A 22,103-nucleotide genomic window follows, 5' to 3' on the forward strand; every position below is an offset into this window, starting at 1 on the left:
AGGGAGACTTGCCAAGTTGATGGCCGGGGTCTTCCAAATGGCCATGGGGCACATGGGCTGGGGCCATCCCCAGGCCCCATCAAGAACTCAAGGGGCTAGGGTTCTGTTTCCATTCCCCTTTGCGTCTAAAACTGGGAACAACCCCTTAGTGTGCGGGCAGCCAGAAGAGAAGCAGCCTCAGTTTCTTCTTGTCAGTCAGGGAGCTTGGAGGGAGCGACCCCATGGCACGTGCAGCCAGGACACGTGTGTGTTCAGCTGGGTTCTCGAGAGGTGGCGAGTGCACCTTGGACGTCCTGTGCATGGTCCGCAGAGCCTACAGCTCCCGCCCCTTTGCTCCAGGGGCCCTGGGAGGGCCAATGGCACTTCTCAGTCCAGATCACCTGAGCCCTCTGGGAGAGGGCGCCTGTGTCCCCGGCCCGCCATTCCTTGTCCCTCCCCCATCTCTGGGTGGAACCAGTGGGACACAAAGACCCAGAGCCAAGCTACAGAGAGACTCTTCTCCAGCAGGGCTGACACCCTCCCAGGAGTAAACACATGGTCAAGGACACAGAACAACTTCAGCTCCATAGTCACCAAAGTGCACAGGGCACCTTTCCTGCCTTGCTCTGGGGGCACTAGCACAAGAGAATCCTTTCTGAGCAGGGGTCCCATATCCTAAGGCACACAGTGTGTCCTACAAAGGAGGCTTCTGGGTCCCCAGTGTGGCAGTTAGGGTACTAACCAGCTAGAGATCACCTGGTTGGTTCACCGTGTCTTTACAGATGGGGAGGAGCCTGAGACCGGGAGGGTGGTGGGCAGCAGGCCCCAGGGAGTTTTCCCTGGAACTCACCTGGAAGACACATGGACTCCAACCCCTTCATGCTCCTGCCTCTGTCACAAGGCACCATCTACCACCTCCCCAGCCCAAGAGGGAGGGAAGCAAGAACAAACAGGGAGCCAAATTTATGGAGCTCCTGTGGAGCACCAGCAAGGACTTAATCCTCTAAGGAAGACAGAGGTACCAAATCTGACCCATGAAAAAGGTGACTCCCAGAGTTCATCAGTTGGTCAGGGTCTCCAGAAAGGAAGAGGTTAGACCCAGGATATGAATCTGTGCCCTATGATGCCAGAGTCGGGGGCCCAGCACTGTGCGATCTGGCCTTGGGACTAACCAGAAAAGCACTTTATCATCGTGTGATTGGGTTTGCAGGCTGGAGCAGAGCACACATACCAACGGTCTGGGACTCATACTTGCAGCACTGCATGAACCGTGTGAGGGGAGCACAGCGGGAAACAGAACCCACGGGACCCCTCACTGCTAACTCGCTGGACACCCCCTGATGCGCGCATCCCACGTCCCTTTCCTCTCTCCCCCAAGGGGACCCCATACTGTCACTTCCAAATTCGTTTTCTCGTCGCTGACCTTCATGGAAGGGAATCAGACAGTGTCCGCTGTCATGCCTGGCTACTTTTGTTATGCTTCTGAGACTCATCCCTCTTCTTGGATGCGGCTCAGTTGATTTTTATTTCCATAGAGTATTCCACTCTAAAGCATGTCACTCACTTCATTTACCCATGCCGTGACTGAGCCACTTTTGGGTTGTTCTCACTGTGCTGACAGGTGGAAGAACGCTGCTCTGAGCCCTGCCCGCACACAGGGGCGCATCTGGGTTGGGCGTGCGCCTACCATGGAATGGGTGGGTCAGGGAATAAGTGTGTGTCGATCTTGGGAGATCGTACCAAAGAGATTTCCAAGTTCACACTCCCAGCGGGGTGTGAGAGTTGCCGTGGGGCCACATCCTCACCAACATGAGGTCTGCTCAGCGTATTTCAGCAATGGGGTCTATGCGTGGAAGTGTCGCACCGTGGATACCACTTGCATTTTCTTGAGAAGGAATGATGTGGGCACCCTTTCATACACTTCTTCCCATTTGGCTACCTTTCTTGCTAAATGCCTCGTCAGATCTTATGTCCATGTTTTCTGGTGGATTGTCTGTATGTTGATCAATACAGTAGGTACATATCCTAGATATGAGTCCTTTTGATGTAGCTGGTAGTAGTGGTGTAGGGGTCTAGAACCAATGGCCTAGAAACAGTTCTTGAGACCTCTTTGGCGCAAAAGGGCAGTTTTATTAAATTAGGGGGATAGGACCCCTGGCAGGAAGAGCTGCTGTCCAGGGATTGTGAGGAGCAACTGATTATTATACACTTTGGGGTTGGGGGAAGTAAAGACAAAGGAAGTTATAAATGGATTTTCATATGCTAAAGAGGACTCACAGGATTTTGGAGGCCTTGCTACGGTCAAGCTAAGGTTGTTTTTCCATCTAGCAAGGCATTAACATTAAGACAGTTGGGACTTTCCTGGAGGAATCTTATACTCTGCCTGCCTCAAGTATTTGTCAATGGGATACAGGTTAGGACATTTATGTCCATTTCCTTCTGCCTTTGTCTCCCACATCACTTTGTCCAATAAAAAGATGACAAATGTGTATCCCCATTCTGTGCCTGCCTTTTTTACTCTCTTAAAGGTGTCTTTTGATAAAAATAGGCATTCATTTCAATGATTCCCAATTAATCCATTTTTTTCTTTCTGTTTAGTACACTTCATGCTCCAATAAATCTTTGCTGGCCCCAAGATCTTGAAATTATTTCCTAAGGTATCTTTTAAAAATATTATTCTCTCAGGTATCTTTTAAAAATATTATTCTCTCAAACTTCCACATTTTATTTAAGATCCACCTGGTATTGATTTTTGTTCATGGTATGAGATAAGAGTAAAGATGAATTTTTTTCCCATATGGTAACCAGTTGACCCTGGACCATTTTCTCAGAAGTCCCCTCTGTCACTGCTTTGCAGAACCTCCTTGCTATAAACAAAATGTCCCTGGGAGTGAGTCTGTGTCTGCCTTTATTTAAATGGAATCTTGTAAACTATGGGAGGAGTTAAGATGGTGAAGTAGGGGGACCCTGGGCCTTCCTGGTCCCTGGAACACAGCTGTATTGAGGCCACATCACTTGGAACACCCAGAAAATCGATGCAAAGATAGGAAGAAGGATGTCCGCCATTGGAGGGAGATAGTGGGGCAGGTGCAAGGTGCCTAGAAAGGAACTGGGGGAGAGAAAAGCTGCCCTGCTCTGGTGGGGAGGGAGCCCTTTCTGTGGGGAGAGAAAAGGAGAGGGAGAGAGGAGTTGAGAGAGGGTGGTGTCGTGTTTGAACAAGAAGAAAACCTCTTGGACCAGAGACTGGGGAGACGGGAGAACTGAGTGTCACAGGTTTTTTGCACACAGTTAGTGGAGCTCAAACGAAAGTTTTGGAAGTGTGGGACCTTCCCAGGATTGGAGTTTTAGGATGGGCTCCTGGAGAGAAGGAGGGTACTGGCCCCGCACCCTCCTGGTGATTCCTTTGCAGCAGGAGGGACCCCAGACAGAGGAGTGGGGCAGGCTCTCCTGAGGAAGGCAGGAAGGCTCACACCAGTGATGGAGGGCTCCCTCCCATGGAGACTGCTGATCGCATACTGGCCAGACCTGCCCCTGCCTGGATGGCCCGTGGGGGTGGGCTGGGTGGGCCTGGCCTCTGGATGGAACATCTCCAGGGCTGCCCCAGGGGGCTGTGTGGAAGGAAGGGCCAGGCCACTGACTTTGCTGTTTGTCCTCCTACCTCCAGGGCCATCTCCTCCATTCTGGGCCTCTGGCTGGACCAGTACTCAGAGCACTTGTCAGCCGCAGACATTCCCTGCCTCAAGCAGCTAGTGGCCTATATACAGCTCAACATGCCCGGTTCCAACCTAGAGCGCCACGCCCACTTCCCTGGACTCTGCTGGAGGGCCTGGACCCACGGAGGTCATGCCCAAGGTTGAGAAGACCAGGGGTGGGTGTATGTGGGTGTCTGGGGATGGGGCGGTGCTGGGCCCCACCAGGAGATGCCCTGACAGGCTGGGACCAACAGCAAAGACTGGGCTCAGTGCACCCAGCTGGTGGACTGCAGTCGGGAAGAGGTCCTGGTGAGGGTTGCTGGTTGCGGCTTCTCTGGGAGGCTCTGGGCTGTGCACACACAGGTGTGTGTCTGATCTGGGAGCAGCAGGGGGACTGGGCAGGAGGACAGTGCGGATGGCCGGGCAGGGCTGTGATGCCTCGGGGCCGGCTACTGGTCCCTGTCTTTGCAGAAGTCAATGGATGACATGGAGAGGTGGCTGGTGGACACACCCTCCATCTCCTCGACAGAGGGGGTGACCCCACAGGGGTCCCCAGGAGCAGGTGCTGGGGATTGTAGGGGAACACCTCCGACACGACCCGGACCACTGTCCCAGGTGGTTGTCCACCAGACAGTGGTCCAGGAGCCGGAGACCACGGAGGCCGAGGCCGAGGGTGAGAAGGCTGGGGCTAGGTGTTTGTGGTGTGCGGGGATGGGTTGGTGTGGCCCCACACGGAGGAGCCCCCAGAGGCTGGTGTGGGGCCAGGAGCAACAACTGGGCACAGAGCACCCAGCGGATGGACTGCAGTTGGGGAGATGTCCCCATGAGGGTCCCTTCCCGGCTGTGGCTTCTCTGGGAGGCCCTGGGCTGGGCTCTGTCTCTGCGAAGGCCCATGGAGAGTAAGCACGGGGGTGAGCTTTTCTCCTCTCACAGCTGTGAACCCATCTGACCCATCAGAGATGTCTCCGACTGCAGATTTCGAGGAGCCAGGTCCAGGAGTGGGAGCCAGTGCACCTCCAGAGCCAGAGGGCAGACCACCTGCAGCAGCTACTTCTGAGCTGCAGGCCACTTCACCCGTTGCATCAGCAGCTCTGGAGGGAGGGAGATGCCTCCAAATGCCACATCTGCCCATTGTGAGGAGCCAGGTGCAGGAGCAGGAAACAATGCAGCTTCCATGCGGCTCTGCAAAGACAGGGACTGGTAGCTGGCTCGGGGGCATCACAGCGTTGCCCAGCCATCCTCACTGTTCTTTACCCACTCACCCTGCTGTTCCCAGATCACAGCCCTGCACCTAGGATGCAGTGATATATACCTACAGGGCTTGGGATAAACCCTGGGGAGAAAGATGCCGCCCCACCACACCCCATCCCATCCAGCCAGCCTTGACCTGGGGTGTGAACATGATCCAACCACCAGGCATCTGGCCCCTCATCACCCTGCTCCTGCTCAGGGTGGGCTACCCTGACTGAGACCTCTATACACACACACACACACACACACACACACACACACACACACACACACACAGGAGGGGACCTGGGGCTGCACGGTCGGATCACAACAGTGTCTGGCTGGCCTGGCTGGCTCTGGGCCTCCCTGTGTTACCTTTGGGTCCCTCCAGGCAAATGGCCAGAGGTGTCAGGGTGAGACCTGACCCTGAGTCTGCAGTGTAGGAAACGGCTCTCACTGTCGGCTGTCCTGAGACCACGTCCTCGGGACATCGGGATACAGCAGGATTGGAGCATCTCCAGCCAAGTGAACTGTTTGGAAGGGGGCTGTCTCTAGAGTGCGGGTGCCAGTGACAGCCCTTGGGCATCTTGGGGACGCCCTGGCCATCAGCCTGCCATGTCTCCCCCATCCCCCATGCCCCAGGATCTTAGGGGCCCTCATTCCCAAAGGAAATCCCATGGGAGGTGAAGGCCTGGCCTCGGAAGCTGGAACCCTCCCTGTTCCTCTGCTCACCTGCCTCCCCTGCCCTCAGCTTGCCGACTGTCCCACGAGGGGTTGGAGGAGGAACTCCATTAGCGTGGTTCGGCGTGGCCGGTCGGCTCCCACCTTTTGGGTGGACGTGGCACAGGTGCACTCTGGTGGGCGCGGTCCTCCCACCAACGGTCGTCGGAGGCAGGTGGATCCTGCGCAGGCGCGCACACGGCCCAGCAGACGGCGCATGCGCGGGACCCCACCTCCCAGCAGGCATGAGCACCACCGAGGGGCTCGCTGTGGGGTCGGTCCCACGGGTCCCGGTCTCCACTGCCTGCTCAGTGACGCTCACGTCCCCTTAGGCCGGGGGCCAGCCCCACTCCCGCCAGGCAGGACCGCTGGACCGAGTGGACATGGAGACCGGGGGACTAGAGAGAAATGAAACATACCCCCCACCTTGCCGTCCTGGCCGCCACGTTCCACTCCAGTGTTCGTCCCGGTGCATAGCTGGTTCAGGGGAAGGGGGAATGGGGACATGTCTGGGCAGGGAGGAGGTCAGGCCGCGTTTTTCTTCTCTACATCCCCTCCCCTGTCTTCCTGGCAGCACCCCGTCTCCCCAAGGTCCGGCACTCAAACACTTTCATCTCCCTGCTTTAATCCCCAACACATCCTCCTGGGGTGGGAGTCACTGACCCCATCTTCAAAGTAGAAAACTGAGGTCCCAAGAGTTCCCATAGGAGCTTGCCAGTCACAGGGCTATGACAGAGCCCTGCTGTGGGTTTGATCCAGATCAATCTGACCTGTAAGCCTGAGCTTGCACAGAAGCCTGAGGAAGTGGTCTTTGAGCTCAGCCTCGGAGGTGAGGCCATCCTGGATGGCCATGGGGAGGGATGGCAGGGGCCTCTGAGGGGCCAAGGCTTGGCAGGCTCCCTGGAGGAGGGTGGTCAGGGTGAGGGGTGCACGCTGGGAAGAGCATCTACCAGATCATGCAGGGCTCTCTGGATGTTGGGCAAGGAGTTGGGGGTCACTGCAGGTTGGGGGGCACAGGGGACACAATCTAAGCAGTCTTTTTAGAGCCACTGCATCCTAGATTTGGAAGGAGCTTGGTGGGCATGTTATTGCCCCCACTCAAGCGTGGGTATCCAAGCACCAGCCAGGGGTGTTGAAGCTGCCTCAGTTTCCTCCAGTGTAGAGTGGTGTTCCTGGTGGTCGTCTGCCTCCTCCCAGACCTGGGCATGCTACCTGGAAGGTCCAGACATGGCTTCCTGTCAGAGTAGTTGTTCCAGTGAGGTCAGTACCCACAGAGGTATGAGTGAGGGGACGAAAAGGATGCCCCACATGCCCAGTTCAGCAGGATGCTCTTGTACATGGTGCCAATCTTCATGTCCAGGGTGATGGGGATGAGGCAGCATCGCCCACCTGCTGGATGGAGAGCGGCAGCGAGGAGCTGTGGTTGCAGACCCTGAGACACAGCTCGAGTGAGCCCAAGGCTGCCACGGATATGGTGGAGACTGAGGAGGAGGAGGAGATGCTGTCTGAGGCTGAGATGATGCCTGAGGTCTCCAGGGACGACTGGGTGGTCAACTCCAGAATGAGAGGAATTGCAAGATGAGCAGAAACACTGGATTGTGCAGGGCACCCCATGCCAGTGTAGCCCAGAGGCTTCTAGAGACTGAGGATTCCTGGCCTCCTGTGGGTATGGAGTGGGGACCCAAGCTCCAGGAAGGGATGTCTGTCAGGGAGAAAGAGTAAGGAGGTCACCTTCTTTTCCTGGCCATCAGGGACCCTGGGACAAAGCATGTTGATCTCCACATCTGGCTGGAGTTGCTGGCTGAGTGCATGCAGAGCAGGCAGGCAATGTCCCTAATGCTTAGGTAGGGGCTGCATCTGAGCTGCTCACAGGACTTGGAGTGAGGGTTCCTTTCGGTCTTGGGTGCTGTGTTGGGTGTCTGGTGGTGGAACTGGAGGGCTGACATTGCATTGATCAGACACCCTGGGTGAATGGGTGCTCTTGGAGCTCAGACAACCTGGGTATCCATGGACACAGGTGGCAGTGACCCACACATGGGAAGGTGTGAAAGAAGTACACAGAAGACAGTGCCCAGTACCACATAGGGTTTCCTACCCATGGACAGTGCTCCTTGGCAAAATTCAGCTAGTCTTCTTGTTCCCAGAGCACAGAAGTTGCTCAAGGCTGTGATTGGTCCATGGGAAGCCCAGTCAGTCTACTGCTGGACATCATACCTTGCAGTAGGAAAGGTTCAGCCTGAAATTACAGTCTGGGGGTGGCCTGGAATGCCAGGTGAGGTGGAAGTTGCCCAGGTAGCCTGATCCACTCCAGTCTGTAATTGCTTCTCTACCCACAACCCAGACCTACATGGTGGCCTTCTGACTGGCTGGTGTCTGTTACTGCTATTGGGTTCCTCTGGTTAAGAAGAAGGAGGAGAAGGAGGAGGGGCACAAGCAGAAGAAGAGGAGGAAGGAGGGGGAGGAGGAGAAGGCCAAAGTTAGTAGAGCAAAAGAAACTGTGAAGTTAGAGCAGAGATATATGGAAAAGAAGAGCACCCAAGAAAATTAGTGAAAACAATAGTTCTTTTTGAGATTTACCAAATTGATAAAACAGACAAAAATGGAACCACTTTATACCAACAAATTGGCTGAGATGAAGCAGATAAATTTTGAGAAGCACACAAACTACCAAAACTGCCTCCAGAAGAAATGGAAACCCTGAGCAGACCTATAATAAGTAAAGAGACTGAAGCGTAATGAGAACTTCCCAACAAAGAAAAGCCCAAACCTGATGCTTTCCCTGGTGATTTGTCCTACACATTTAAAGAAGATGTAACATCAATGCTTCTTGAAATTCTGCAAAAAGTACAAGAGGAGGGAACACTTCCCACGTCACCCTAGAATGCCAGCATTGTCCTGATTCCAAAGACTGACAAAGACCTTACAAGAAAAGACAACTGCAGGCCAAAATCCGTTATGAAGAGAGATGTAAAAATCCTCAACAGAATTCCAGCAGACGGAATCTAGCAGCACACTGACAGGACTATACATGACCAAGTATGATTTACACCAGGAATGCAAAGGCTGTTCAATGTAGCTAATTAATGTCATAGACCACATCAATAAGAAACATGATTGTCTCAACTGATGTAGGATAAGCTTCAACAAAATCCAAACCTTTTCATAACAAGTGCTCTCAATAAAATAGAAATAGATTAAATTGTGATAAAGGAGGGGCACCTGGGTGGCTCAGTGGGTTGAGTGTCCGACTCTAGGTTTGGGCTCAGGTCATGATCTCCTGGGTGGTGAGACTGAGCTCCAGGGAGGGCTCTGCACTCAGTGGGGAGTCTGTTTGGAGATTCTCTCCCTCTGCCTCTTCCCGCTCTCAGGTTCATGCACTCTCTCTCTCTAAAATAAATGAGTTTTTTAAAAATTATGGTAAAGAATATTTATGAAAAGACTCATATGTATATCATTCTCAGTGGTGAAAGACTGAGAGTTTTCTCCTTAAGATGATAAATAAGTCAAGGATGCCCACTTCCACCACTTCATTCCAATGTATCATGGAAGTCTGGCCAGAGCAATTATACAAGATGCATAATTAAAAGCCCCCAAATGGAAAGGAAGAAGGAAAAGTGTATTTATATATGACATGAGCTTATATCAAATGATCCTAAGAATTAAAAAAACTCTGTTTGAGATTATAATATTTCCTGCAAGGTACGAGCAAAGAAGACCAACACTTAGGAGTCAATGGAATACCACTGAGAATCAAGGAATACAAACATGTACAGTCAGTTGTTTTCCAACATGGATACCAAGATCATTCAATGAGGCAACAACTGGTGCTGCGAAACTGGATATCCACATACAAAAGAGTGAAGTCACAACATTACCTTACACCATGTAAAAAAGTTAACTCCAAATGAATCAAAAACCAAATCTAAGAGCAAAAACTCTTCACACCCTAGAAATAAACTAAAAGCACATCGGGGTGAATCTTCATTCCCTTGGATTTGGCAATGGTGTCTCTAATATGGCACCCAAAGTACAAGAAACAACAACAAAAAAAACCAGAGACACAGGACTTCATCATTCCTAAAAACTTTTGTGAATGAAAGGACAATCTCAAGAGACTGTAAAGAAACCCCCCCCCCAAAAAATGGTAGGAAATATTTACAAATCATAAATCTGACAAGGGTCTTGCATCTAGACTATATAAAGAACTCCTACAACTTAAAAACATAAACAATCCCCTTAAAAATAGTAGACATTTCTCCAATGAAGATAGACAGATGGCCCAGTAAGCACATGGGAAGATGATCATCATTAGATAGTAGGGAAATGCAAGCCAACACCACAATGATGTACTTTCCATGCCCGGGCAGGGGTGGGCTATACTGAATAAACAGAAATAACAAGTGTTAGAGAGGATTTTGAGAAATAGGAACCCTCATACACTGCTGGGGGAGATGTAAAATGGTAGAACCACTGTGGCAAAGGGTGTAGGAACTCCTCCAAATGTTAAGCATACCATTATCATTTGACCCAATTCCACTCAGTATCTAACCAAAGGAATTGAATACAGGTACTCTAACATAAGCCTGCATTTAAGTGTTCATAGCAGCACTATTCGCAATAACCAAAAGATGAAAACAACCCACATGTCCATCCACAGTTGAATGGGTAAACATGAGGTGTGTTCATACAATGGAATTCATTCAACCATAACAGGGATGAAGTATTAGTACTCGCTGTCACCTGGGTGAACTTCGAGAACATTATACTGAGTGGGAGAAACTAGATGCAAAATACCACATGCTATATGATCCCATGGGTATGAAAAATTCATCATAGGTAAACGAGTAGGAACAGGTGCCAGATTAGTGGTTGCCAGGGAGCAGGGGAGGTAGGGAATGACAAATGGCTGACTGTTTAGTGGGGGCGGGGTTTCTCTCTGGGGTGATGGAAATGTTTTGGAACTGGATAATGGTGATGGTGCATAGCATGGGAAAAGTAGTTAATGTCAGTGAATTGTACAATTTTAAATGTTTAAAAAGATAACACATTTTATCTTAAATTAGAAATATACCTGGAAACATGAAGAGAAAAAGAAAAAGCCAAAAGAGAAGAAAGGGAATGCCTTCGCCGGTGAGGACAGGCCAACTCTGGTGCTGGAACTGGCCCTGGTGGTAGCTCATCAGCGGGTCCGGGAGCTGGGGCCGGAGCTGGCACTAGCTCTGGAGCTGGTGCTGGGTTGGGGCTTGCTGCGCAGAACCCACTGGCTCTAGCTCTACAGGGGGAGCCAGCGCTGGCTCCGTGTCCGAGATGGTGCTGGAGCTGACTGTGGAGCTGGGCCAGCTCGGAGTCTTGCATTGGCTCTAGCTCTGGAGTTGGTGATGGAGCAGGTTATAGCTCTAGAGCTGGCAGCGGGCTGACCCCAGGATCGGTGACCCAGTAGTCTCTGTGTCTGGAGTTGCTGCTGGTGGTGGTGCTTGAGCTCCTGGGAGCTTGTGTGTAGGAATTAGAGCACCGGCTGTAGCTGGCGTTGGCTCTAGAGCTGGCCAGGCTCCAGCTTGGTACTGGTGTGCCAAAGTGAGTTCTGGACCTGTCTCCAACCCGACCTCGTTCTAGCTCTAGATCTGGTGCTAGACAAGTATCACTGGAGCTTTCACGGGAGTTGGTGGTAAAACTGCCTCTATTTCTGGTCTTTGTGTTTGAGCGGAGACTAGTGTTTTCTGCCTCCAGTTTTGGTGGTGCTGCTGCTGCTGGAGTGTGTTCTACCTCTGGAGTTTGTCCCAGATCTCCCTGTCCTCTGGAGCTGGTGCAAGACTCCTGCTGGCTCCGGCTGTAACACTGGAGCTCATGCTCGAGCCAGGGCTGCAGCTGGCTCCTCCTCTGAGCCCGGCATTGCCCCTAACTCTGCAGGTACTAGTGGAGCTGGTTCTAGCTCTAGAGGAGTCCTGCTGCACTTCCGTCCTGTGGAGAGCATGGGGCTATGCTATCCCTCTTTCCAGGGAGGGGCATGCTGCCAGGAAGTCCCAGTGGGCTCATTCACAAGGAGCCTTTCAAAAGAGGTCTGTAGGGAGGAGGCAAGATGGTGGAAGAGTAGGGGACCCCATTTCAACTGGTCCCCTGAATTTACCTGGATGACTGTCAAACCATTTTTATCACTCAGGAAATCAGCCTGAGATGTAAGAAATGTATCTGGATCTCTACAAGCAGAAAAGCACTGCTTTTTGCAAGGTAGGATGTGCAGAGTCATGAATCTGCAGGGAGATAATCGGAAGATAAACAGAAGGGGGAGGAAACCTCCCTAAGCTGGTTCCTGGAAAGTGATATAACACCAGAGCACAAAATCAGAACCCTGAGAAATCTGCTGAGTAAGAGACATCCCTCTCTGAAAGCAGCTCAAGAAATGAAAAGGCGGAATTCTAGGTAGGGCATCGTGGTCTCAGGTTAGGAGGGACCACCGAACAAAAGGAGATTCCTGAAAGGGCAGAGGGCCTGAGCATTGGAGGCAGGAAGCAGGTTATGGTCAGTAAGCCCAGCAAGGGACTCTCTGCTCGAATCGCCATAAACCACAAGCTGGGCTAGTCTATAACTGCTCTTTCCTTGAACAGCCTGAAAAAATCTGGAACCTACACCTGCAACTGGGTAAAAACCCGCAGAGCGGTAGTGACCTGGAAGGGGCTCTAGGGTGGAACCCAGACCTGCTCTGGAGCTCCGGGTGGGCAGAGCACTCAGCCACTCATGGTTTTAGAAGCACAAAGGGCAGAGGCTCTCCTGGGCCCCTGAAAACACTTCTCAGAGAGTAGCTGTGAGCGTGCACCGTGGGAGGCGGCAGTTTTCAGCAGCGCATGCAGAAGTGGAGACTGTGTCCTGGAGGGTCTATTAAGGAGGGCAGACTGAGATTTTTCTGCTCTGGGCCAGAGATTTGGCTGTGGCCATTTTTGCTCTGATCCTCTGAAGAGAAGTGGAAAGCCCCCAGGGAACAAAAGCCACACAGAAGACCAGTTTCCACTGAGCCCATCCATCTGACAGGGGACGGGGCAACTGTGCACAAGCAGGGTTACCTGAGAAACAGCGGGCAGTCCCCTCCCCCAGAAGACAGGCTGGAACAAGTGGATGACAACCCTATGGACCCCGTAAGACTGTAAATTCCCAACACCAGGGGAAAACTGTATATTGAGCTCCAGGTGTGGCCTCAGACTTGATTATTTTTCAGATATAATTCTTCTTTTCCTTTTTTTCCTTTTCTTATGCTTTTTTCTCTGTTGTATTTTTCTTTTTGCCTTCTCATTTCAACTAGATGTCTATTATATCAACTCAATTTTCATACTCTCTTTTTAACTTGTATTTTTACACACCTATATTTTTTATAGATATATGCTTTATTTTAGCCCATTTTTCACTCTATTCAGTTTTACCTTTTTATATATACAAATCTTACTTTCCTAGTAATTTTGGGACATGGTGTCCTCTAACACACAGACCAAAATACATGCAGTAACAACGGAAACACCCTGCTTTGTCCACTCTGAGACATTATAGCCCGCCTTCCCCTCCTCCCTTTTTAAAAATTTCTCAATTTTATTCTTGTGTTTCATTTTGGATTTGTTTTTCGGTGGTGGCTTCTGACTGCTCCAGATTTTGCTAGGGTGCATCTAGCTGGGGTCATGGTTGATATTTTGGACTTGCTCATTCACTCAACCATCCCTCAACAGAATGCCTAGAAGGAGGAACTTTCAACAAAGAAAACAGAGACAATGTCCTCTGCCAGAGAACTAATGGATATGGATCTAAGCCAGACGTCAGAGGGAGAATTCAGGATAACAAACATAAAGTCAATAGCTAGGCTTGAGAAAAACATTAACAACAATATAGAATCTCTAAGGGCAGAAATGAGATCTAATCAGGCCGAACTTAAAAATGCTATGAATGAGATGCAGTCTAAAATGGATACTCTAACAGCCAGGGTAAATGAGGCAAAAGAGCAAATCAGTGATCTAGAAATTAAGCTGATAGGAAGGAAGCTGAGGAAAATAGAGATAGGCAGCTCATGAAAATAGACTTAGAGAGATCAATGATGCCATGAGACATTCCAATGTCAGAATTATTGGGATCCCTGAGGGAGTGGAGAGAAAGGACTAGAAGATATATCTGAACAAATCATAACTGAGAACTTCCCTAATCTGGGGAAGGAAACAAGCATTCATGTCCAAGAGGCAGAGAGCACCCCTCCCAAAATCAATAAAAAAAAAGATCAACACCCCAACATTTAACTGTGAAGCTTGCAAATCTTAGAGCCAAGGAAGCTATCCTGAGAGCAGCTAGAGGGAAGAGATTTCTTACGTAGAGAGGGAGCAACATCAGAATAACATCAGACCTATTCACAGAGACCTGGTAACCCAGAAAGGGCTGGCAAGACATATTCAGGGTACTAAATGAGAAGAACATGCAGCCAAGAATACTTTACCCAGCAAGGCTGTCATTCAGAATGGATGGAGAGATAAAGAGCTTCCAGGACAGGCAGAAACTGAACGAATATGCAACCACCAAGTCAGATCTACAAGAAATATTAAGGGGGATTCTGTAAGTGAAGAGACACGCCAAGAGTCACATAAACCAGAAATAAATAGAAAATCTATAGAAACAGGGAACTTACAAGCAATACAATGACACTAAATTCCTATCTTTCAATAGTTACTCAATGTAAATGGACTGAATGCTCCCATGAAAAGACACAGGTTTGCAGACTGGATTGAAAAAGCAGGACCCATCCATGTGCTGTCTACAAGAGACTCATTTAACCTAAAGACACCTCCAGATGGAAAGTGAGGGGATGGAGAACCATTTACCACACTAATGGACCTCAAAAGAAAGGTGGGGTAGCAATTCTTATATGAGAAAAATTAGATTTTAAACCAAGACTGTAGTAAGAGATGTAGGGGGACACTATATCACACTTAAAGGGTCTATCCAACAAGCAGATTAAATATGCCCCCAACATGGGAGCAGCCAATTATACAAACCAATTAATAACAACAAAAAAAAGAAACATATTGATAATAATACATTCACAGTAGGAGACCTCAACACTCCACTCACAGCAATGGACAGATCATCTAAGCAGAAGATCAACAAAGAAACAAGAGCTCTGAATGACACATTGGACTAGACAGACTTCGTAGATATATACAGAACAATGCACCCTAACACAACAGAATACTCATTCTTCTCAAGTACACGTGGAACTTTCTCCAGAATAGACCACATACTGGGTCACAAATCAGGTCTCAACCAATACCAAATGACTGAAATGATTCCCTGTGTATTTTCAGACCACAACGCTGTGAAACTGGAACTCAACCACAAGAAGAAATTCGGAAGGAACTCAAACAATGAAGTGTTAAAGAGCATCCTGCTCAAGAATGACTGGGTCAACCAGTAAATTAAAGAACTTAAACAATTCACTGAAACCAACTAATGAAAACACAAGGCAGTCCTAAGAGGGAAATCCAAGCCTCTCTCAAAAAATTAGAAAAATCCCATGTGCAAAAGCTAACCTTACACTTAAAGGATCTGGACAAAGAACAGCAAATAAGGCCTAACCCAAGCAGGAGAAGAGAAATAATAAAGATTAGAGCAGAAATCAATGAAAAAGAAACCAGAAAAACAGTAGACCAGAACAACGAAACTAGAAGCTAGTTCTCTGAAAGAATTAATAAGATCAATAAACCACTGGCCAGAGTTATTCAAAAGAAAAGACAAAGGACCCAAAGAAACAAAATCATGAATGAAACGGGAGAGATCATGACTAACACCAAGGAAATAGAAACAATGATTAGTAATTATTACCAGCAACTATATGCCAACAAATTAAGCAATCTAGAAGAAATGGATGCATTCCTAGACACTTATAAACTACCAAGACTGAAACAGGAAGAAAGAGATAATCTGAACAGACCAATACCCAGCAATGAAATTTGAAGCAGTAATCAAAAACCTCCCAAAAAACAAGAGGCCAGGGCCAGATGACTTCCCAGGGGAATTCTACCAAACATTTAAAGAAGAAATAATAGCTACTCTACTGAAGCTGTTTCAAAAAATAGAAATAGAAGAAAACTTCCAAACTCATTCTATGAGGCCAGCATTACCCTGATACCAAAACCAGACAAAGACCCCATCGAAAAGGAGAATTACAGACCAATATCCCTGATGAACATGGATGAAAAAATACTCAACAAGATCCTAGCCAATAGATCCAATAGTACCTCAAAAGGATTAATCACCACAAGGTGGGATTTATTCCTGGGATGCAAGGGTGGTTCAACATTCAGAAATCAATCAATGTGATAGAGCAGATCAATGAGAATAGACAAGAACCATATGATCCTCTCAATCAATACAGAGAAAGCATTTAACAAAATACAGCATCCTTTCCTGATTAAAACTCTTCAAAGTACAGAGATATAGGGAACATACCTAAATATCATAAAAGCCATCTATAAAAAGCACGCAGTGAATATCATTATCAATGGAGAAAAACTGAAAGCTTTTCCTTTAAGGTCAGGAACGTGACAGGGATGCCCACTCCCACCATTATTGTTCAGCATAATACTAGAAGTCCTAGCCTCAGCGGCTCCTATTACCCACTTACATCAAAGGTTCTACTTCCAAATGAGGTCCTGAGGTTGGGACGTAGACCTCTCCCTCTTTGGGGACACAACTTACCCTACACTCAGATAATCTTGCTCAGAAAAGAAGAGAGTTCTCCTACTTAAACCAGTCCCTAGAAAAGGCCTGCCTGGTCTATTAAAAACCCATGTGGGCAGGAGAGTGAGGCCCAACAGGCCCATATGTGAAAGGCACCCAGGAGTCTGATGATTTCCTCTTGGCCCGTTGGGCTCAGGCCAGCTCCCCTAGATCTGTGCATCCTGGGGTCAAGATAGCTTACTCCCCCAAATTCTTTCAAAGGTGGCAGCTTGAAACTGGCCAGAGACAGACTCCTTTTGGACTGCATGCTTGATTGGGCCCAGGGAGCATCCAACACCCAAGGCTCCCAGAGGTCTGTGTTTGGTGGGTCCCCCAGACAATTCCACAAAGGCTCATCCGGGGGAGGGGGGCTCACCAGATTCCTCAAGCTCTGCCCTCAGAGCAAGGTTCAATGATGAAAACGAGGCAGACCCTTCATACCCTCAACCACCCACTCACAACACCTGCGCTGGCCCTCTGGCTCTGGGTCCCCTGCCTTGTGCAATTCTCACAGTGCCCCCCACTTCTACCGCTCCCCCACCAAGGACAGTGGGGCCAGCCGGGGCCCTCCAGGCCTCTGGGGTCTCCAGTGGATCTCAAACCATCTGAACACCCCACGGGGCAGAAGGTACCCTCCCCTACAAAATGTTTCTGAGTCAACAGTCAGTCCCCACCACAACAGACCCTGATGGCATCCCAGGGTTACCAGGAATCAAGGTTCCTAGGCATCTTTTCGCAAAGGATACCCTGAGAGCCCCACAGGCCCTGTTTGGCAAAGGCAGTCCATGCTCCTCCAGCTCTACCTTGGGGGGGAACAGGATTCTCTGTGTAGCGGAGAGCTGGGAATTAGGCAGAAGACTTGGACAGCCAAAGACCCATTCACAAGAGCCAACCCCTCCGCACACTTGCCCTCCTCAGGTCCCTGGCTCCCCGCATCTGCATGCCTAGCCACCCCTTCACCTGTCTTGAGGAGGCCGGGGCTCGCTCCGCCCGTGCAGCTCTGCCCGCACCCCAACACCCACAGAGCCTCTTGGGTAGAGGGGTCCCACCCCCGAGAATTTTTCAGAGGAGGAACTTTGAAAGTGGTAGCAGTCAGTCCCCATCGAGCCTGCCTGCCTGATGGGGTCCCCAGCTTTACCAGCAATCAAGGCTCCCAGAGGTCTTTTGTGGGAGGGTACACCAGCCAGGCAGCCTCTGGCCCAGTGCTGACAAGGGAGTGCAACTGCTTCTAGCTCGGCCTCCCGTGGAAGTATGTACGTCTGCGTCAGCTAAGACTTGCAATGAGACTGACTTCAGGGATCCGCATAGCAGACTATACCTGTGACACGGCCTCTTCCCACAACTGCCCCCCCTGTTCCAGGTCCCTGGCTTCCCTGACCTGCAACTTGCTGGCCCACCAGCCCACCTTGGCCTCCAGTCCTGTGGAGCTCCAAGTCAACCCCAGAGCATCAGAATGGCCTCAGGGTGGAGGGAACCGACAGGAAAACAATCATTCTGAGGTGGGAGGTTGAACCTGGACACAGTCATCCCCAGGTGGACTGGCTGCTTGAGGGGTCCCAGGCTTCTCCAGCAAAGGAGGCTCCCATGTGTCAGCAGGACATCTTGCCAATCGGCCATGGTGGGCTACTGGGGTCAGCAGCATGCTCTGGGGCCGGGGTTCTCCCTATGGTCTCCCGTTCCAAGTCCAGGCCTCCTTCCCAGGCCTGAGCAACCTGTGTGTGTGCAGTCAGCCCTCCTCATTCACCTGCCCCCCCAACTTTGTTGGCCAAGCCCCTCGTGGAACACTGGGCTCAGGCCAATGCCCCAAACTGCACCACCCCAGGGTGGAGAGTGGTTACTCCCTGAAATTCTTTCAAAGGCAGCAGCTTCAGACTGGGGGCTTCATGAGTCCCTGGGCTTCTCAAACAACCAGTGCTCCCTGGGGTCTGTGTTGAGGTCAGAGGGGTCCATCCAAAGCCTGCTCCAGGGCCCAGGCTCTCCCTCCCTATTTGCCTTTTCAGTTGCATGAAATTCCCTCAGGCCTGGGTTGCCTGTTCATGCCCAGTCAGACACCTCTCAGCTAGCCGCTGACTGTGCATGCATAGCGGGTCCCTGACAATTAGGCTCAGCCTGAAGGTGCACAGTTGGCCCCTTCTTGCTACCTAACCTTTGTCTGCCAGTAACCCTGTGGGCTGTTGGGCTCAGCTTCGGCCCCCAAACCTACATACCACCACGGTCAAGAGTGGTTTCTCCCTCAAATGCTTTCAAAGGCGGCAGCGTGAACCGGATGCCCCACTGGGCCCAGGGATCCTCCAACACCCAAGGCTCCCAGAGGTCTGTGTTTGGAGGGTCCCCAAAACACCCCACACCACCCCACCAGATCTCTCCAGTTCTGCCCTTAAGGCAAATACGCTCAGTGGTCCTGACGACTGATGAAATGAGGCAGATACCTCCTGCTCCTAACGGGCCAGTCTCCATGCTGCCTTGTGCCCATATTACTGGCTTTGCTGCGGTTTGTGGCTCAAGTATGCAGAGTCCAGCACCTCTTCCACCGTGTGAGGGCAGTGGGGCCAGTCCAGGCCCTCCAGGCCACTGGTGCCATGATTCGCTCTGGAACCACCCCAACACCATCAGGGCAGAAGGAGCCCTCCCATCCCAAAGTACTTCTGAGGTGTCAGTCTTCACTTCACCTGAGGGGCTGCCCATGGGGTCCCGGGCGTACCAGGAATCCGTCTCCAACTGTCTTAGTGAAGAATACCCTAGAAACCACACAGTCCTTGCAGAAAGGCAGTCCACATACTTATAGCATTATATTCTGGGTGAAATACATGCATTTTTCTAATACAGGAATATAAATTAGGCAGATTATCGGGGCCAATACCGAAAAACTTCCACCACATTAAGAGTCCAAGTCTGTCTGTACAACCTCCAGGTAGAGGGAGACCGCCCGCTGAAACGCTTTCTGACTCTGACGTGGCAGCTCTCAACTGGCAACAGTCGCTCACCCTGCAGACAGGCTGCACCACAGGCTCCCAGGTGCTGCATTTGGCTGGCTCCCCGGTCGGTGGGCAGGCCCCAACCTAGCAGGGCAATCCAAGTCTTCCAGGTCTGCCCTAAGGAGGGATAGGCCCAATTATGCAGGTTAAGGCTTGGAAAAAGGCAGATGCCATGAAGCCCCCCAACAATGTCCTCCTGTCATCCAGCCAGGCCAGACATCGCCCGGTTTCAGGTCCCAACCTCACCCCACCTTCCCCACCCACCCATGCACAGTCAGCACCCTGTGAGCAGGGGGCACTCCAGCCCCACAGAGGTCTGGTCTACCCCACCCACTGGCCATAGCCTTCAGGGTGCAGGGGACTCACACTCCAAATAGCCCTCTGAGGCTTACCTGAACTAAGAACTATCGGTCCCTTTGGTACTGGCTGCCTCTGTGGACTCCGGGGCTTCTTCAGCAATCAAGGCTTCCCAGGTGTCTCTCCTGGGAGGTCTCCCAAAAGTGCTATTTGGCCAGAAGCAGCAAATGTCCTTCTCTTCCAAGCTGAATGACTCAGTTTCTCATATCTCTAGCCAGAAAATTTACTCAAAGCTTTTATCAATAACATCAATTACTATAATGCCAAGTTAAAACAACCCAACAACTCCAACCCTTCTAGGTTATTCCCATCTAAAGAACATTACCAGTAGGGCGCCTGGGTGGCTCAGTCTGTTGGGCATCCGACTCCTGGTTTTGGCTCAGGTCATGATCTCAGGGACCTAGGATCTGCCCACACTGGGCTCTGCGCTCAGCTGGGAATCTGCTTGAGATTCCCTCTCCCTCGTCCCCTGTTCGCACTCTCTCTCCCACTCTCTAAAATGAATAAGTAAATCTTAAAAAAAAAAAAAAAAGAAAGAAAGAAAGAATGAACGAACATTATCAGCACCCTTCAACAGCTGGAATAAAAGTCAGGCCCCTCAACTCAAATTGAGGAGGTCAGGATATCAGAACTCACCCAACAAATCCATGAGGTGCTGAGAAGTCGGAGGGGCACAGAAGTCCAGGGCTGGTACCAAGTGTCGAGTTCCAGACTACACCCGCAGCTGTTCTCACAGAGTTGCTCTGATACCCTGCTGACTACAACAGGAAATGCTGATGCAAAGTGAACACACTTTTCAGAAAGAAAGTAAGAGAGATTTTCATTTGAGCCTGAGTTCAGACACCTGCCCGGGAAGGAAACATACTCTTCACAGAGATGAACCCGCTCCGGAGAATGAACAGTTTTTACAGGGTTATATACTTTTTACATCTTGTAAAAGCTCAAAAGATTATAGATTAACACACTGGCAGGAATCACCAGTTCTATCCTAAAGGACAACATGGTTTTCCTTTAGGCTACTACTTTGTGAAAAGCAGATGTACAATGTGCGTGTGGAGGGCCATAAATCAAGTTTGGGGTTTGAACAAACTCTATATGCAGTTATGTTGATTTGGAAACCTAAAATGGCTTCCATTAGCCTTTAGCAAGTTTTTTTCTCATCAGCACAGAAATGATACCTTCCACATAGCAGATTTAATGCCAGCCTTCAGGGAGAAAGAGAAGAGTCTGAGTGTCCTTCTTGCATAGGATGTCTCTTAAGTAATTTTTATTTAAAATAATCAAGATGTCGGGGAGCCTGGTGGCTGGTTAAACGTCTGCCTCTGGCTCAGGTCATGATCCCAGGGTCCTGGGATCAAGCCCCGAGCCTGCTTCTGCCTCTTCCCCTGCTCATGCGCTCTCTGTACCGTTCTGTCTCAAACGAATAAATAAAATCTTCAAAACAAAAAGTTAATATGTCATTGTACATTTTTGGGCAGCCTGCCCTTAGCCCCCACATACCTGGGCCGATTCCTTATCCTCCACTATCCCACAATCCTGGACGGTCTTCAACAAAAAACCTATTAAGTCATTTCACTCACAACTCCTCAACCCTCATATTTCCTCCTAGTAATCTGCTATCCACTGGCCCCCCCAACTCGGCTCCTTGGCTATATAAATTACCAATTGCCACACTGTATTCCCAGTTGAGTCCAATCTCCCCCTCTCCACTGCAAAACCCCGTGGCAGTGTCCCTACACCAACTGTGGAAATAACCCCCACCCTAAAGAAAGTATCCTTAACTGTGCTTTAACACGTGTCATTTTTTTTCTTAAACAATTACACATTTTCGGGTAGCTCGGGCAGCAGACGTCGGACAACGGGAACTCGCCATCCACGGCGCACTTAACGACCTACACCGACCCTCGGATGCCAGCCCCGCTTCGCCCCAAGTCCCGACACGGAGCCCGCGGCCGCGGCTCTGCCTCCCGCCGAGGACGCCCCGCTCTCGCCCGCCTGGCCTCCGCCACCCCCGCTCGCTCCGCGAACCGCGCCCAGCGCAGCCGCCGCGGCGGCGGCGGCCAGGGTCCCGCCGGCCCCGCGCCCCCAGCCCGGCGCGTCCACACAACCGGGGGCCGCGCACACACCTGTCACCCCACCCGGGAGGCGTCTGCGCACGCAGGGCAAGAGGCCTCGCGGCTCTGAGTCTCACCTGGAACTGCCCCAAACAGCTCCCCGGAAGTAGGGAAGCAGCGGCCGGCTCCCTCGGACACCAGGCAGCCGCCAACCGACCCGAGCGGCCAGCCGGCCGGCGCGCGGCAGCGGACGAGGGGCCGACCGGAAAGTCTGCGGCCGCCTCTTCCTACCTCCGTACGCACCCCGCCCGGGCCCCGCCCCACGCCGGCCGCGCCCCGGCCGCGGCCCCGCCCCTCCG

At 50.8% G+C, this 22,103-nt stretch overlaps 2 long non-coding RNA genes across 10 annotated transcripts; both read right to left on the reverse strand.

Moving 5' to 3' along the window:
• Positions 1 to 4,715: 4,715 nt before the first annotated feature.
• LOC148164797 (uncharacterized) lies at positions 4,716 to 5,720 on the reverse strand. The gene is made up of 3 exons (XR_015767715.1): positions 5,634 to 5,720; positions 5,277 to 5,431; positions 4,716 to 4,853 (listed from the first exon to the last, which is right to left on the reverse strand). It is a non-coding gene; the product is annotated as an uncharacterized LOC148164797 (long non-coding RNA).
• Positions 5,721 to 6,229: 509 nt separating this feature from the next.
• On the reverse strand, positions 6,230 to 22,037 carry LOC114206157 (uncharacterized). 9 transcript variants are annotated; one of them, XR_015767722.1, is made up of 5 exons: positions 20,327 to 21,703; positions 20,016 to 20,203; positions 19,343 to 19,450; positions 14,080 to 14,169; positions 6,230 to 7,323 (listed from the first exon to the last, which is right to left on the reverse strand). It is a non-coding gene; the product is annotated as an uncharacterized LOC114206157 (long non-coding RNA). The 9 variants fall into 9 exon arrangements; XR_015767720.1 differs by lacking the exon at positions 14,080 to 14,169 and having other exon boundaries at positions 20,327 to 21,698; XR_003608568.2 differs by lacking the exons at positions 6,230 to 7,323; positions 14,080 to 14,169 and adding an exon at positions 21,882 to 22,037 and having other exon boundaries at positions 15,882 to 19,450; positions 20,327 to 21,124.
• Between the last annotated feature and the right edge of the window lie 66 nt (positions 22,038 to 22,103).

This window comes from Eumetopias jubatus, unplaced genomic scaffold, assembly GCF_037043125.1.
Source record: "Eumetopias jubatus isolate StellerSeaLion01/CBP00866 unplaced genomic scaffold, mEumJub1_p1.0 scaffold_2, whole genome shotgun sequence".
Taxonomy (NCBI): domain Eukaryota; kingdom Metazoa; phylum Chordata; class Mammalia; order Carnivora; family Otariidae; genus Eumetopias; species Eumetopias jubatus.